At 36.4% G+C, this 18,243-nt stretch overlaps 1 long non-coding RNA gene across 1 annotated transcript in view; it reads left to right on the top strand.

Annotated features, from left to right (window-relative positions):
* Positions 1 to 12,447, top strand: part of LOC131161704 (uncharacterized) — a 49,216-nt gene extending 36,769 nt beyond the window's left edge. Inside the window, exons 3-4 of the long non-coding RNA XR_009138599.1 lie at positions 10,005 to 11,660; positions 11,768 to 12,447. This is a non-coding gene — a long non-coding RNA (uncharacterized LOC131161704). The remainder of the gene's footprint in view (positions 1 to 10,004; positions 11,661 to 11,767) is intronic.
* The last annotated feature ends 5,796 nt before the right edge of the window (positions 12,448 to 18,243 follow it).

Below are 18,243 nucleotides of genomic sequence, written 5' to 3'. Positions count from 1 at the left end.
AAAATATAAGCCGTAAAGCTCGGGTTAAGATGCCCAATTACGCAGTTTTGGCATGTAATCACACTCCCTAACTAACGTTTTGTTAGTTTCTAACAAATGACGTGAATGAATCTCAGGGCGGTGCCTACAACTACAAACCTCAATAAACATGAAATTAATGCACATGCGACGCATACTGTTTCACATATAAGAACATAACTAAATTTCACACAAGTTTGTTCATATTCAATACACACGATTCCGAAGAGCGTCAATCATGCAATTTCATTGTTTATATGTCAATTAAGGACAGTGTATTCTCATGAAGTTAACCGGCAGCACAATTCAGAGTTAATGCGGTCATATAAGTTCAAGTTTAAGCAGGTAAACTCTCGAGGTGTGTGATGTGTGTGACTCAGTACACCTAGGATACCAATGGACACTTATAGAACGGTCGCTTTGACTCAATTTAACTGGTATACCCTCAAGTACACTCAAAAGGAATGGGTTCACTTGTCATATGTGAGGTGGAGTGTCGCGATCAAACATCCCACATATTAAAAGGAACAAACGCTAAGTATATGGAGTGGACTAGTCTGGAAAGGATCTAACCTATCTATGAGGTGTCGGGTCCTTCACCCTAGCATCTTCTCACCTACTTGCCATATCCAACCGAGACCACCCTAGATCAACTTATTCACAAACTTGTCATGAATACATCTGAGGCATTAACCGGTTGAAGAATCTTCATAGGTGGAAAATATGTGTCATGTCCTTGACTTTTTGTGATATTTATGTGGAGTCGGCATTAGCATTTTATTTCATGCGCATGTGTATTACTCAGTCTTTCTTCTGCTCATTCTTCATTTTCTGTCTTTTCTTGATCAATTAGGACAATCTTAACACTTCTTTTGTAATCTTCAAACAATCAATGGGAATTGAGCTCGAATAGTGGTCCATGAACTAAGTCTATCTTTAGGGGTGGCTCAGCCTTCATATCTTGAGTGGGCTACAAGACCTAAGTTTCTATCTCCCCACTAGGTGTCACCTCTAGGCTAGCAAATCAAAAGCAGAAACTAGTGTACAAGGAATCATCCAGAAAAAAAAGAATTGAGTTCCATGAACTCTGATGTGATGTTAACGCTTAAAAGGACGATATATAGTTCAAGGATATCTCACAAAGTGTCATAGTCGCCACGGGTATTCTTTCTGTGCTCATAGGAAACTCTAAGTGCAATGAATCACGTGGATGTGTTTATTCAGTCTCGTGAGATTCCGTGTAAATACAAGAAATTATATAGCCAGATTAACACTAGTGTACTACCAATCAATTCTTCATGGAGTCATAATAATCATATAAAGAGAAACTATGCATGATTGACTCAAGTGTGTCATTCTTAAGTTATATGCAAGTATGTGAAGGGTATGCAGCAGTGTTAAGCATGGCATAATGCAGTGTAATTCCTCAGTGCTCTTCCCTTCTTCTCTCTTTCTTTTTGATTTTTTTTTTGATTTTTTTTTTGTTTTTTTGTTTTGATATAAAACCCGGTACGTATACGTGCACAGTGTCACATGCGAATGCTCATCTCACCCCCCAACTAAAGTGAGACATTGTCCTCAATGTGAAAGCATAGGGGAAATAGAAAAGATTGTGCACGGGAAAAGTAGGGTGTACTTGAGTGGCGAAGTAATGAAAAAGAAAAACAAATGGAAAAAGAAAAACTGAACTACGGGAAAATGGACCTGAAAACTAACTAAAAATAAAATAAGATAAAATAAAAGGAAAAGAAAGAAAAAAAAAGACATCACAATTGTCTGGCGGAGGCTCAGGAGGAATTTCGTCTAGTAGCCGCAGGTATATAAATTACACCAGCGGGTCTCCAAATTTGTGCCGCCATAATCGATCAGTCTTCATACCTGTACGAAAATCAGTCTCAAATGAATTAATACTCGTTAAAATATCAAACAATATGTGTGCAGATCGACCCTCTTGTGTTGACAAGAAAGGGTCTTTATTCAACATCGTATCTAGGAAATTTGCTTCTTTACGAACTAGTGTTCGAGAGAGAGTTATTGGAACAAGTACCTATAGTTCTTCAGAAGCATTAACATTACGAGTTTTACTTGGTTCCTTGAAAATGAGATTCTCACCAGAGTAGTCACCCTCTTTATCGGGTGTACATATCATCTCACCACTACAAGGGTCTGCCTCCACATTGGGCTCCTTGACATCTGATTCAAGCGGGAGTGACGGTTCCACGGGTTTTGGGCTCTAAGTATGAGGTACCGCAGGTTGGTACTCTGTATTGGTATCAGTCTCCTCATTAACTAACTGCTCCGCTTCTAGGTCTGTTTCATTTGATTTTTCTTTGAATTCATCTATTTCAGCCATAACTTTCGATGCTGGGACAACTGTTTGCCCGGCGATGAGCATTTCAGATTGGGGATCTTCTTTCTCGCTACTCAAGGTGATGGCGGCCTCTGCTGTCTCAAGAGAAACATCGTGTATTTGTTGTTGTGGCTGCTGGTACTCTAGAGGACGAGGTTGAGGTTCCGTGAGCAATTCTTTTTTTTCTAAAATGTCCAACTGCATGCTTATCGCATTAATGGTGTCTCGAATTCATTTTGATGATCGACTTGAGTTTGCATGAACTGCTGGAGCATGTTCGCCATCTGTGTCATGCTTTCCTCAAGAAATTCTGACGGCGTACAGCTCTGAGGGATCTGTTCTGGCTGATATTGAGGCGGAGGATCATTTGGATAATATGTTGGCTCATATGCTTCTCTACCACTAATTGTGCTGATAGGGTGTGCAGTCATGGGTGCTTGAGTGTATCATGTGTTCCACTGTGGGACATTTTTAGCTAGGTAATCGAAGAACGATAATACCTGATCTGGATCCTTGCTGAAGAGTTCTCCATTGCACATGGTCTAGACAAAATACTTGCAATTAGGGGTAAGAGCAGTATAAAAATAATCAGCTAACCTTCATGAGTCAAACCCATGATGTGGACAAGTACTTAGTAGATCTTTAAATCGCTCCCAGCAAGCCCGAAATGTCTCGTCATCCTGTTGTACAAAATTAAGAATCTGTTCCTGCAAAAATTGAGTTTTCTGTGAGGGACAAAATGCATGTAGAAATTTACGTTCCATATCTCACCAATTAGTGATAGAGTGAGGTCTCAAGGACTGAAACCACATCTGTGCCCCATCCTGCAAAGAAGCAATAAATAATTGCAGTCTAAGAGATTCATCAGTTCTAGCATGAGGGAAAAACATATTGCCGGTTAACTCGAACTTTGCTAAGTGCTGATAGGGGCACTCAGATTCCGTCCCGTAGAACTCGGGTAGCAATGATGTCCTCTTGCGCTACATCATGAAATTAAGCTCTTCATTAGGCAAAACAGTGGAAGAGGATGCAGTGGCATATTCAAGTTGCAAAAAGTCCATTATCGTGCGTGGTGTAGGTGCAGCCATATTTATGTGTTTTATTTTTTTTCAAAACTCAATTTTTTCTGTTTTTGTTTTGTTTTTTTTTCATAAAACTAATAAAATGATAAGAAAAACGCTAATTTGAGACTAAGACCGACATTCCCTGGCAACGGTGCCAAAAACTTGATTCACTCGAAAAATGAGCAGTTCGGAAGCTATCCCAAGTATAGGAGTTACATCGTGTAATATTCAGCCCAAGGGCTAAATCTTTTCCTCAGGGAATGTGTTATAATCTCAAATTTTATGTTCGTCCAATTGAAAATAAAAATGTACTGAACTCAGTTCAGATTTAGGATTTTCAAGATTGTTCAATTTCACTTTTAACGAATTAAATGACACGTAATTTAAAGTCCTAAAACTAATATGCAGTTAATTAAAGAACAAAAAGGGGAAATCCTAGTCCACTCAAAGAAATACCAGAACACGCACTGAACTTCGAAATAAAACTAAAACTTGTAACTTTAGTACGTAATTAAAACACGCACCAATAGGAACTTAATCGAAACTCAAGAACCAAAGATTCTACACAACTACGGATTAACCAGAAATTAAGACTTTAACAATAACACTAAACGGAAACACGAGAGAAATTTTCAAGCTTTAATTAATCAAATAAAAACTCACACTAAGATTTGAACTTTAACAACTAAATGATAAACCTAACATGAAAAAATAAGATCTTGATTAAACCAACTTCAACTCAAATAAAACCAACAAGATTTAAATCCTAAAAAAGAAATTTTTTTTTCTGTTTAAGAAGCAGCCCAAACTTTAATAAAGTAAAACAAACCAAACAACTTATAAATAATAAATCAATGTGTAAAAAAAAAAACTGAACCTTACTAGAAATTTTAAGGAGAAATAACCATGATATAAAAGAAAGAATAAAGAGAAAAAGAGAGAGAGAGAGAGAGAAAGCTGCAGGAGAGTGGCTCGTGTCTTCTTGGCACAGCAGCAAGGGGAATCTCCTGGAGAGCCGACAGCAGAGGAGGCTGGTGCACGGCTGTGAGGTCTGGAGTTGCCGCTTGGTCTCGGGTCGTTGGTATGCTGAAGGAGCAGCTGTTTGGCCGAGAGGTAGCTGCTGGGGCGAGGTGGCCTGCTGGTGTTTCACGGGAAGCTGTTGCAGGGGCCGAGAGTTTGGTGTTGCAGGGTGAAGCTGCTGTGCTCGGGATGGCAGAGGAATGGAAGAATTTAGGGGAAAACTGAGAGGCTGAGGGGGAGACAGAATTTGAGAGAGAAGGAGAGCATGAGAGGAAGAAGATAACTGCTATATAGAGGGAGATATGAGATACAAATAAAGAAAACAAGAGAGGAAGAGATGCCAAAGAGAAAACACAAGGGATAAAGAGAAGAGATAGGGGGAGAAAGAAGAGGAGTGGTGCGCAGGGCACAAGAGAAAAGAAGGAGAAAAAGAAGCTTTAAAAGGGGAGGGGAAAACCTAAAGGAGACCCGTAGCTGGATCCATTTGGAGGACCCGACCCGGCCATGCATGGCTGGTCACATCAAGTGAGTTAAATATATATTTTTTTTCTTTTTTTTTTTCTTTTTTGTTCTCTGCGAACACGGCCTGTTTTGACCATTCTGGAGCCTGTTTCGCTTGAAACTCAAAACACGGAAGTTGTAGATAATCCTTTCCTCTTTCTCCTGAAATTGGAATCGTCTCGATCAGAGTTCGGACGGAAAAGTTATGCGCGATTTACGAACAGGTGCCGGTTTTGGTTTTCAGGAATTTTTCTGCAATAAAAAAATTACCAAAAATTCATAAATTATGCAATAAAACTCAAAAATGATAAATACGGAACTTTAATAAAATATTGGACATAATTGGACATTTAATTAAAAATATAAGCCGTAAAGCTCGGGTTAAGATGCCCAATTACGCAATTTTGGCGCGTAATCATATACACTTGCAAATTAGGATTATTGGCACAACAGGAAGGACTCAAACTATATGAAGGTGTAGGTGGATGACTGCATAGAGATATTAAGCTAGAATCAAGAAGATTAGGCAGAGGAAGAGACTCACTCGAGGTTAGAAGTGCTCAAGGACTCGAAATAGTTTGTTGTAGACTCGAAGAAGGTTTAAAAAAAAAAAAAAATACAAAGTAGGATTATAATATCCCTTTTGAAAGCATGAATAGCCCAAAAAAATACATTTATAGCATGAGGATCCAACCTATCCACCCAAAGGGTTAACTAATGAATAAAAGACGCACAATTGAGCATATGAGGAGGTAACGAGAAGCAATGGAGCATTCGGGAAGAAAACAAAGTAGGGAATTTTAGCACCAAGACGTAGGATGGAATTTTTTTGATTAGAGAGTAGGTAATGAGCACATCACTCCAAAACATTCAAGGAACATGCATCTCATAAAGTAAGGTATGAGTGACTTCAAGGACATGCCTATTTAAAGCCAAGTCATTCTTGAATAATCATTAAGAAAAGTTACAAAATATATTGGAAACCAAACTTGGACACAACTTGACTAGGACCCAACGAATATGAAAGGGCTTGTTGCCTTTTTATGGACTTGGGAAGCAAATGGAAGATGATGATGCTTTCCCAACTGACAAGGCTAACACTTAAGACTAGACAAGAACTCAAAGTAGGAACTAGTTGTTTTAACTTATCTAATGAAGGATGGCCAAGGTGACAAATGGATTTGAAGTGGTGTAGCAACAGTACTTAGGCAATAGGAGATATTAACTCAAAGTGGTAAAATCCAACAGCTTCACTTCCTCAACTTGAATGACAACAGAATCAGGAAAGAATGTTATTGAACAATTCATGTATTTTGTAATCTTGTTGACTAACATAAGATTGAAGGGGAACTTGGAACTAAACAGAAGAAAGAGATACAAAAAGAAAAGTGGAATTTATTGTCCTTGTTCCCTTAATCGCAGTAGTGGACCCAAGGTAACACAAGGTAAGCTTTCAGAGTACCAAATTGTTAGATATACATGTCATATGATCAATAGCTGTAGGGCACGAACTAGTGCAAGAAATGCTGGATGACAGGCAAGCTATCAGGTTGTTCATATCTAAGCAAGAGATGTAATGGGAAGAGAAGCTTGTTTGGTAGCTTTATACTATTAGAACTTGGAATACTCTTCCTTTTACATAACACGAAAGTTTGGAATCTATGATGGTTGCATTGGTGATGCATGGTGATTTATTGTGTAGATCTCAACACTATATCATTGTGATGAGGGCTTCTATCATGTCCATCCCTTCTACCATGACCACTTGAACCCCCTTGAGAACTTATGCAACTGCTTGGTTGAAAACTAGAATCACCTTGTGCAATGAAACTAGTCCTCTCAAAGCCAGGGGTTGAAACATCCTGCGGAATGTGTACTATAGGAAGTGTGAAGAATGCAAGAATAAACACCGACAAAGGATGGAAATTCTGCACTACCAAGTATCTGGGACCGAATTGCTTCAAACTCAGGTTTCAAGGCTGCTAGGACCTGAAGAAGTGGCATCTGCCCCTCTGCTTTTGCATCTCATGAAACAAACATCGACTTTTATAGGTTGCATGATGAATGCACTTCATCTCTGCAAAGTACTCTGTGGCACTCATGTCTCCTTGTTGTAACTGAAAATACTCCAAAGATGGATCATCCATAGTGTAATATTAGATGAATATAAGAGCTTGAAGTAATCCCAAATCTCCTTGCATCCATCTAGATGCATGCCATCTGTGCAATTTGGGGTTTTATTGAATTCCACAATAGGGAGACAATCAATGCATCTTCCTGAATCAAACTTCTTTCCGTTTATCATCACTACTCACTAAGTTGGATTGGAATAAGTGTTCAGATTTACCTAAGCCTGCCAAATAGATCTTGGCAACGTTAGACCACTGTACATAATTCTTCTACCCAACTTTTCAGATGTTACTGTGGCAATAATGAAGGAAACATATTTTGGATTCATAGACTCCATCCCAACAATCACAAATGAGACCAACAAAGAAGGTCAAGAACAACTAGAGCAACCATGAACAAGGTGAACAACTAAAATGACCACAAATGAGTTATACTAGCGAAACACTGGCACAACCCCAATAAACTAACATAAGCATGCTGCCACAACCTCAAGAGACTAACCGATGACCCTAATGGTACCAACCAACCATTAACAAATTGCGACAATTGAACAACGGAGAAAGGTTTGATCTTTGAACAAAATACATGACTAAGAACTTGATATTATGCTGTGTGGAAGTGTGTAAGAAGTTTTGAGAGAAATAGGGGCAAAAAACAAACCTAAAGAACCTCAAACATGCTGTTGCATGCGGTTGGAGCTGTTGGTTGTGGCTGGCACATAGGGCTTCCTCCTGCATTGAATGTCAGAGTCCTATAGATGGCAGATTATACGGCAGTATATGGGGTTGGATTTGCAAAATCTGAAGAGGTTCTGAAAGGGCAGGAACTTCAGAATTTTTCCAGAGACTGCTGTGTTTTCTGGCAACTCTTGGACTTGTTTCTAATCTCTAATGGTGCAGATGATCTTCCTATAGTGGCAGGTTTCAATAGGACGATTAGGTTTGGGGTGCCATCTACCTACAAATTGGTACTTGCTCAGCCCCCTGGCGGTGGGGGTGCAGCAACCCAGGTAACTATGCATCATCTGCCCAAAATTTTAGCAAAATACAAGTGAAGATGCAAGTTACTGGAGTTTCAAAATAACAAGTACTGAACAGAGACACAATTTGGGTCAAACTCACAAGAAAAACTGATTTAACTTTGGCAAACTAGGTGCCATCAGAAAGGTCTTTGAGCCGGTTTCTTCAAAGAATCAAATGGTGAGTTATTGCCATTTTCTGGAAACTGGTTTGAGCTGTCTACAGAAAATGGAATTCATAGTTTCTTATGTTCTTGAAAATTGTAGCCTAGTAATCCACACTGCATCAATCTCCCCATGTGGAAGCAAACTCGTCCTCGAGTTGTTTTTATACGTCCTTCTTAACTTCCTTAGGGATAGTTTTTTTTTATATTGATAGATATATTTGTAAACCATATAGGCATATGATTTCCCATTGTCGTATACTTGTGTGCGCATGAAATTTTTCATAACATAATAATTATTTAACTTTATATTGCGCCCTTATTATTATTATTATTATTATTATTATTATTATTATTACTTTGGTGTTCTAGAAACGAATGTCTTTTGAACTCCTTCAAGCTTCCTTTATGGCGGATGCAGCGTGCGAGGCCATGATTATAATAATAGTACGAGTAGCTTCTTAATAATAATAACAATGATAATAGCATGACTAATTTTCAATGGTAAATTGGGTGAGTTATTCTAAATAAATAGTGTAGTGACGCACTACAACAACAACAACAACAACAAAAAAACCAAGCCTTAGTCCCACTAAGTGGGGTTGGCTATATGGATCCTTTTCTGCCAATTTATGCGATCATGGACCATTTCTTTTGAGTGAAGCACTAAATACTTAAAAAGAAAATCAAAGAAAACTAAATGCACATCTCCTCAAGTTAAAAAAGTCTCATGATCATGTCCTGTATATTTTGGATTGGCTATAAAATGCCTCTCTTATCACTCTATCTGATCTATTTAAGTTCAAATTTAAGCTGTAGGAATCAAAATTAAAAATTCCTGTATTTGTAGAGACAAAATCCAAGCTGCTTTTTAATTAGGGAAATGAATCTTTTTGACTCATGCCGCACATTTGACTCCTTATTTATAGAACTGTGATACCATCAGCATCTTGTATTAATCAATGGTAACTGAGGATGCATTTGCATCAGTAGGATGTCAAGGGGCTTTGGTTGAGCTGAGCAAGAGATTTTGCAGGGTGGTGATCTTCTTGCTCAAAACTTATATAAGCATACACTTGTCTGTGGTTACTTTTTGAAACTTTTATCTTGAGAGTAATGCGTCCAGGATTCGAGATGGTTTGTTAGCTTAGAGATCATTTTATCTGTTGCAGTGCTACTTGGTCTGTGTGTGTTTAACTTTTTTCTGTTCCTGGGGTATTATAATTTGTACCACGATAATGGCTATAAATTTCGGACTTTCAATCCTTTGGTTTAAAAAATGATTCTAGAACTGTTTTAAAACTGTTGGAAACTGGAGATGTTTGCAAACTATCCAAAGATTTCACAGGCTTAAAAGTTTTAAAATATATTCAATAAATTGAATGACTTCTGCGAATTAAAGTTTTTTATTTGCTATTTGACTAGAGTGGCTAAATGGGAATGCACCAAAGCCAATGGAAGGAAATGCGCTCTGATCTCTAGAATTTGAGTCCCCCAAACATTTCATTTACAAAAATGATAATGAAAGAGCTTCAATCAAGATGCATTGGAATTCCGAATGGACTGAGCCAGAGCATAAGTGGGCCATTTTAACCTATTGCACCGTGCTAAACGCTTCAATTTTGTGCCAATGTTGCTTAATGTTGTTGATGTGCTGTCTTTCTTTGGTTTTTTCGCATCCAAGTTTCCATGTACTTATTTACTGTTGAATCACTTATTAAAGAATTTTCTTTTTGAAGGCTAAATTGGGGAATTCATCTGCATGGATAAGGTCTTTTATTCAGACCCGCCTAGAAGTGAATGAAGCTGTGCAAAGAAACTTGAGCTGCCATCAACGAAGATTTCAGAGAACCTGAATTGTCGAATTTTCCACCTGAAACCATGCCATTGACATCTCAAAATAATTTCTTGAATACTACAAAACCTTCTCTTTGCTGTGAATGAAGCCCATTTTTCACTTTCAAAATATTATCTGCACTGTAGGGTAATTTAGATTTATTTGAAAATATTGGTCAGTCATTGTCTAATTTTTTGTTATTCCAACCAAAATATGTTTGATATCCTTTGATTCAGTTTTCTATAAGGAAGTGAACTGCTTATGTAACTATGTAAAGCTTACGAAAATAGGTTTTCCAAGTTCCTTGGCGATTGTCACTGGAAATAAAGTTTGTAATTGTATTTTTACTGATTTTAATGAAATTGCATGTTTTTCAAGACATCATTGGAGATATTTCAATATCTGCTTCATTGTCCCCAGAGTAGGGAGAGAACTGCAATGCTGGTCAGAAAATGTGACTGTGCATGAGGGCAGCGAACCAGCTGCTCACTGTCTGGAAGGCAGGTAGCTTACCTAATTGTTGTCTGCTTGAATAGTGTGCTCACCTGGTTCCAACTCATTTTTGTGAATTTTATATCAAATATGAAAACCATTCTTTAGTATGACCCAGAAGTTTGTGTTGACTGGGGATTAATTTGGATGAACCAGAAGTTAGTATTGACTTATTGATCATTAATTCCTTCGCATATGTATTGGTCACGTGTAATCAAAGCACGACTACCTTCGCTGGTGAGCGGTTCAGATCTACGCTAGGTGCTGTCATAATGTTGGGCTGATGTTTTTTTTTTCAAAAGGCAGTACGTGAATTGCATTTTAATGTGCTAGTGCTTCTAGTTTGCGTGTTCTTATCTTCTCAATAATGTATGCATGACATGATCTGTCTTAGATACTTGTGTCGAGCAAAGCCGCACAATTTGGCGATGACTTGGAAGTAGAACCTTTGTTTTATCCCATATCATTATTTGAGTGCCATAAAATCCAGGTTACCAAAAAAGAGAAGAATATCTTGTGAGGGGTCCTTGATCCCCATTACTTGAGGACTTGCGAAATGGACCACATGCGAGTATTGAGATTATCTAACTCGCGTTTTTAGGATCTTTAAAGATATTTTGAACCAGCCGGTAGTAAAAGTTCTGAGACACCAATGCCTTTCCGAGCACTAACGCTCTCTTTCAGAAGACTTTAAACTTCATAATTACCTTGTTCTATATTTCAACCAAAGTATATTCCACAATCTTCTGTAGGAATTTCCATGGAAAATAAAGCATGAATCCACGTGGCCCCTGTTTAACACAGATGTTGTAATCCAATTGAAACCCACTTTATGCTGGCCAGAGAGACGACCCCAGTAGTTGTGACAAAACTGCTGAGAGGGGAATGGGAATTTCATGATTCCCATCTTTTCACTCAACAAGAATGGTTTGCCCCATTCCATACATCCATGAATACCAGAAAAGACACATAGGCAACTCCCACATATTGCCATCAAACGTTTATCCGTTCCTTCGCTGTGTGGATATGACAGTGACATGTGGTATTGGGTATTGGCATTCAATTAGTGAGTGCTGTTTGGAACCACACTTCAAATCGTTTAAAAGTGGCTTTTACTACACTTCAGCAACTTTTTTTCTAAAGCAGCTTTTTTACATTTCCTTCTTATGACAGCAGCAAGCAGTACTGGTGATAGTTTGAGTGCCTTCACTACGAGGCCAGCTCTCCACTGGAGTGAAGCTTGACTTTGGTTCCCGTATTGCCATAAACGATGCAGCAGAGCTGTTGCTGGTTTTGCTGGGACTGCCCATTTCCCAGCAAGTGTGGTCTAATCCAGAGTGGCCCTTGTGCATGTTGCATCAAATGTGCATAATGAAGGGGCTGGGGAGTCCACCCAGATAAAAAGAAACATGCTGGGCACCAAGCCTTCGGTGCCAGAAGGTCCAACACTCATAAATTTGGAGTACAATTATGGACAAAAATATGACTTGCTTCTTTTCTGTTGTCATCATTTTGTTTATGGGTTTCATTCTTTGATGGGTGGGTGAAGAAAGGGGAAGGGAAGTGGGTGTGGGGGACAGGTCCTTGGGGAGGGCTACAAATTGACATTTTCACCTGCATTTTCATTTTCAAAAGTGGGTCATTAATGAGAAGCTGTGCCAATAAATAAAGATCTTTGACATGAGGGAGGCAAGCTAGGTGGCACCGTCAACTGGGGATTCATATGTTTTAATTTGTTCACATGCTAAGATTTTATAATTTTGGATTGATTGAAAAGTGTTATGGACTGAATTTCCTATTTTTTGGTGTTTAGTTTATCGTCTGTTAAGGATATATGCAAGATTTGTTTTTTGATTTTTGTGCTTTCTAGGTATGGCTTGGTCTGTAAAATGTCTATATCTAAGCATAGAATAATTGTAATATAATTCAATAATTTACACAAAAAAATATGTTCTTATCATAAATCAAATAACAATGTAATCACACAAAAGTATGTTCTTATAAATTTATAACAAGCAATAGATAAGGATGAAGTTTTTTTAAAATACTTACTAGCAAAGGAATGTCTATTTTCAAAATTTTAATCTTATTCCTAAAATAACTATTAGACGAGCTGTAGTCATAGTTTACTTCCTTCGAGTTGAACAATAGAGGGAAATCGACCAACTCTCTCCATGTGGGGAGGTTAAGAAGTCTCTGCCTAGTTGGCCTTTGTTTTATAGTTGTGTTGCACTAATTATAAGTTAAGAATGCCAAGTCAAACTTACTTCATAAAACAAATATGCCCTAAAGACTTAGAATTTATATTAGGCATAAGATAGTTTTTGAAAGTATGGATTTCAAGATTTTGATTTAAATTTGTATAGATTGTAAGAAACTTCATATAGTTTTATGCTTTATTTTGTCCGAATCTACACAAATTCAAATACAGAGGTTGAATTCCATATTATTAGGCATATCTCAAACATATAATAGTCGTAATAGAATAGTTCAATAACATACATAGCAATATGTTATTACATGGATGAAGTAATTGTAATAGAATAGTTCAATAACATACATAAAAGTATGTTATTACATGGATGAAGTAATAAACATTCTTTTTAGGAATTTATATATAACAAGGAATAGACAATGATCAATTATACTTAAAAATTTTACCATAGGAATGCCAATCCTTTTCTATTTCCAGTTGGATGAAATACAATGAAATAGAAAAAAAATATTATTAGCATGGTAATGTCTATTCTTAAATATTTCATTTTATTCCTATAAATAAATATTATGCGAACTGTAATTATACTTTTCTTTGTTTGAGTTGGATAATGGAGGGAGATCGGCTAACTATCATAATATATGAAGGTTAATAAGTCTCCACATACTCAATCTTTGTTTTATAGTTGTGCTGCACTAGTTATAGGTCAAGAACACCAAGTTAAATTCAGAAAACAAACACACCCTAATGACCTAGAATTTAGATTAGAAACAAAATAATTTTTGAGAATACATATTTTAAGATTTGAATTTAAATTTATGTAAAATTTTTAAAAAATTCATGTAATTTTTATATATATATATTTTTTTTTTCAAATCTAAATAAATTTAAATACATAACTTGCATCCCACACTCTCCATAATTGTCTTTTTTTGTGATTATAATATGATGTGGGTGAGAGGCGATGGAGGGCAGCTTAATTGGGTGGATGAGTTTGTACCTAGTCATTGATTAGGACCTAAAAATTCATATGATTGATCAGATATTATTCTCACTCTCCAATGGGGGAAGGACAGGATGGACACTATTCTCGTCCATGTGCTCATGAGCTAGCTTTCTCTTATTCACTTAATGCCCTGTGCATTAATTTGTACCAACCTTTTGACTTGAAATGTTTTTTGCTTCCACATATTCCCAAGGAAAATAAATCTTCCAGAGTTCCTACCTACATTTGCTGAGAAAATATGCATGGCTTTGCTTATTAGTTTGGATAAGTAGAATATATTCGGATATTATGTATGAGTGGTTTTTTTGTTGGATGATGCAGAATTTTAATCTAGACAAACTCTTTAGATCCATTGAGGGGCACTAAGTCGGTGAGATGAAAACACTGTCGCCTACCCATCAATGCATCATGAGTGATTCACTAGACAAATCACGAGCGGAAAATCAAACCTAAGACATTAGGGTCATCAAAATTCAATTTCTTCCTCATCACTTGAGATGACGTATGCGTTTTCTTCAAGCTAACTTCAGTTATTACATAATAGCATTTCAATTTGATGTTAAATGAGGTTTAACAAATATGTCGTAGTTATTAGTGGTGTGAACGCAACGGTGAATGACTTGAATTTTAGTTCATGCTCCTTCTAAGATATTCATTTATCTTTTCACGAGATTGTTGCAATGATGGAACGATGTTTGCTTGTGGAGAGGAGAATTGTATGGCTCGTAAACTGGTAGGGATAACAATGAACTTTGTTTGTAAAGTTCTCATCACTCCTTATTTGTAAAATGAATTAGATATAAAGATGTGTGGCATTTCATGATTAGTTGGACCTTGCCAATTATAAAGCCTTGACTAATTACGAAAAGTCACATCATCTATAAGGGTACTTCACGACTATTACTCTAAAAAATAATTTCATTTTAATTAAATAAGAATAGAATTTTATGAGTCCAGAAAGTCCTAGTACTACAAAAGAGAATACACTCTTATTACTCAACACCATTCTCAAAAAATAAAATAAAATAAAATAAAATTGCATAGGATTAGCTTCATGCTTCCTTCCTAATAGACACTTGTAAAAACCATTCATGCTAAATCAACTTAGTCTATATAATTGGTCCCATTAGAGAGAAGAATGTGCGAGGAAGGAACTTCTTCCCATTTGTGACCATCTTATTGTCTCATTGATATTGTCTCAAACCTTGAATGCATGCTTGCTGCATGTCTTGTATTCAAGCCATTTTGGGAAGGGTGGGTTTGGACGGGCCAAGGATAAGCTACCATGCCCTAACTAATACGGAAATACGTGTACAAATTGAACACATGGATACATTGGAGTTTATTTCATTCTTTTTTGACTTGGGAATCCTATTCTGCATATCATGTTTGGACAATGCCTCATTTTTCAAGAAATCCATCTAAGATGGCATCTCGGGAAGATATGATTCTCTAATTAGGTCTTACATTCACTTGAGTCTCACGCTTATGTAGCTATTCAAGTCATCAGTTAAGTAGTCTTTCTAAAATATTATTTTCTAGTCAGAAATATCCATTGATAAGTTATTCAAAATAAAAATAAAAAATAGAGGAAGAGTGACTTACGTGGATACAGGAAAAAGGTTGACACTTTTTTTGTTTGTTTGTTGGGAAGAGGTAAATTTATTAAAAAGGAAGAAGCAAGCAAGTAGCTTGAAACTTCCAAGAAGCTAGCCTGAAAACCAACTAGAATCAAGAAAATTACAGTAATCAACCTCCCAAATTCGAAAGAACAATAAAAAATTCCTCCCAATCCAATGAACACAAATTTCTATCGATTCGACTCCAGTGGAAAAGATCAAACATACAACTATGTGACATTACTGACAAGTTATCCTTGAAAATTCTCTCATTCCTCTCTCCTTCCACATCTCCCAACAAATGGTTGTTGGAATAGCTAATCTAAAAGTTCTTAGGAATCCTTTGAGTCTAGAAATTCCCTAGGTGTGGAACATTGATGTCAGATTTTTAGGCATAACCCACTTAATATTTAAGCATTGCCACACCATACGTAATCCAAATCTGCCTGTCAAAAGGACAATGAAGAAAGATATGATCCACTCCTTCGTTATCTTTCTTGCAAAGGGAGCCCATTGAAGCTAGCATTCACCCTCTTTTTTACAAATTTTCGACTGTAAGGATTTTATCATTGGATGTCAATTAATTGAAGACATTGATTTTTGAGGGGACAAAGGGGTTCCATAACATTTTGAGAGGCACACTTACCTTAGTATATGATGCATTGTAGGAGAAGTATTTATAAAGGACTCAAAACTGTAAAAATTCGAGATTTAGAAAGGCCCCATAAGTAGAGACCAGACTCCTTTCTATTGATGTGCATCTTATATACTAAATTAAGTAGCTTAACCATTTGGTTGACTTCCTTGCCTTTAACCTGTCTGATAAAGGATAAATCTAAAAAAAAGACTTATTTTTAGAGATACTCACAATATCAAATATATACACAACTTTTTCCAGGGTAGCCATCCTTGTAATTAATTTAGGGCCAATTCAGTTGTTCAAAACAATTTAATTTAATTTTGAGATAATTTTGAAATAATTTTAAAAATAGAAATAAAAATGAAACTTAGTTTTTTAACAACTAAAATGACATTTACATCATATTTGGTTTGCGGAATGAAATGAGGTAGGAGAGTGGAATGAAATTTTGGATGGAGCCCATGACGAAATCAAGTAACATATTCGATTACATACTTTCCTATTCCATTCGATTCCTATGTACCAAATGTATGAGAAATTATACAGGGAACCTTCCACTCAATTGATTTTAAACTCATTAGTATCATGGGAGGACCCACATTCAATAAGTGTACAATTTAAGAAACAGGCACATGAACACATGGAGGGGAAGGTTCCTTGTATAATTTCTCCAAATGTATAGTTAGTTTAATTGTATATTTGGTACATTTATATATGGTTTGTGAAACTAAATGAGGTAGGAAAGGAATGGATTGAAATTTTAGATGGAGAATATGACAAAATCAAGTAATACATTCGATTTCATTTCTCTCTATTCCCTTCTATTCCTACTTTCCAAGCATACTGTTAGTTTAACTTCATTAAAAAAATGAAAAAGGAAGGGGAAGATGGAATTACTTCTTTTGTGGGCTTCTTTAATTAATTCTCTAAGGTTGTACTTGAGAACATGGATCTTGACTTAACATTCCTCCATAATCCATTTTATTCCTATGTACCAAATTTAAAGTCAAATAATTTAATTTCACTAAACAATTAAAAAGGAAGGGGACCATAGGTTGAGTTGCTTTCTAGGCTTCTTTTGAAAGCATAATTTCAGAAACTACAAACAAACAATTGTTTACAAGCGGAAGAGAACATTGATCTGACCTCCAGCCATAACTACTCAAGTTTTCAAGAAAGGGATCTGAAATAAGAAAGAGAACTATGAGAAATAGAGAAAGAGATTTGGGAATTCTCTTTACTCTTATTGTGTTTCAGAAGAGTAGAAGGAGTAGGGTTTTTGGCCAGTTCTATATCACCGAAAGTCAATATGTGTGACTCAATGGTTAGTCACATGCCCTATTTACAGATTGGTCAAGACCCAATCCACTGAGAGATTTCCTCTCATATTTCCTACAATAAGGGATTGTGAGTTTTCAAAATCTTTTATTTGAATTTCAAATCAGATTCAAAATTTTCCATTTGAATTTCAAACCAACGACTTAGTCTTAGGAGACTCAGTCTTCGTATATCAAGTAGTTACTGTAAAATCTCATCTCCCATATTTGATTTTTTGAATAAAATAATTATAATAATTTTGATAATAGTATTTTCAAATAAAACAAGATGTGTCATGTGTGCCACTTAAAAAGGAAACATGTGCGCTAACATTCTCCCACTTGGCTCACATGATACATCTTGAAGACTTTTTGGGATGAGAAGTTCAAAACTGAATATGACCACAAAACTACTTTAACTTTTATAGAAAGATAATACATAAATCATGGCGGTTTTGTTTTTCTTTATGTAGTAAACAATTCCTTCCATGTATCACAATGTACGACCTTTCTTAATAAAACTTTATGTGGTAACTCTTTATGCATGACTTCCTATAAGTCATTGTGGGTCTAATGTCACGCCCAATGGACAATTTTAGGAACATATACTATATGTGCACAAATAAATTGATTTTATTGACAATTAAATAAGAGATCAAGAACAAAGTGTACTAACTAATCCCATGCTTTCCACATGTTTTGTAAACACTTTGATTGAGAGCCCTTTGGTCAAAGGGTCTGCCACCATTAAATTAGTACTTATATGTTCAATGGTCACTTCTTGTTCTTTAATTCTTTCTCTGACAGCAAGGTACTTTACGTCGATGTGTTTACTTCTGCTCCCACTTTTGTT

The sequence above is a fragment of the Malania oleifera genome, chromosome 8, assembly GCF_029873635.1.
Source record: "Malania oleifera isolate guangnan ecotype guangnan chromosome 8, ASM2987363v1, whole genome shotgun sequence".
NCBI classification, from domain to species: Eukaryota; Viridiplantae; Streptophyta; class Magnoliopsida; order Santalales; family Ximeniaceae; genus Malania; species Malania oleifera.
The sequence above is the reverse complement of the archived record's forward strand: the minus strand, read 5'-3'. Positions and strand labels throughout refer to the sequence as shown.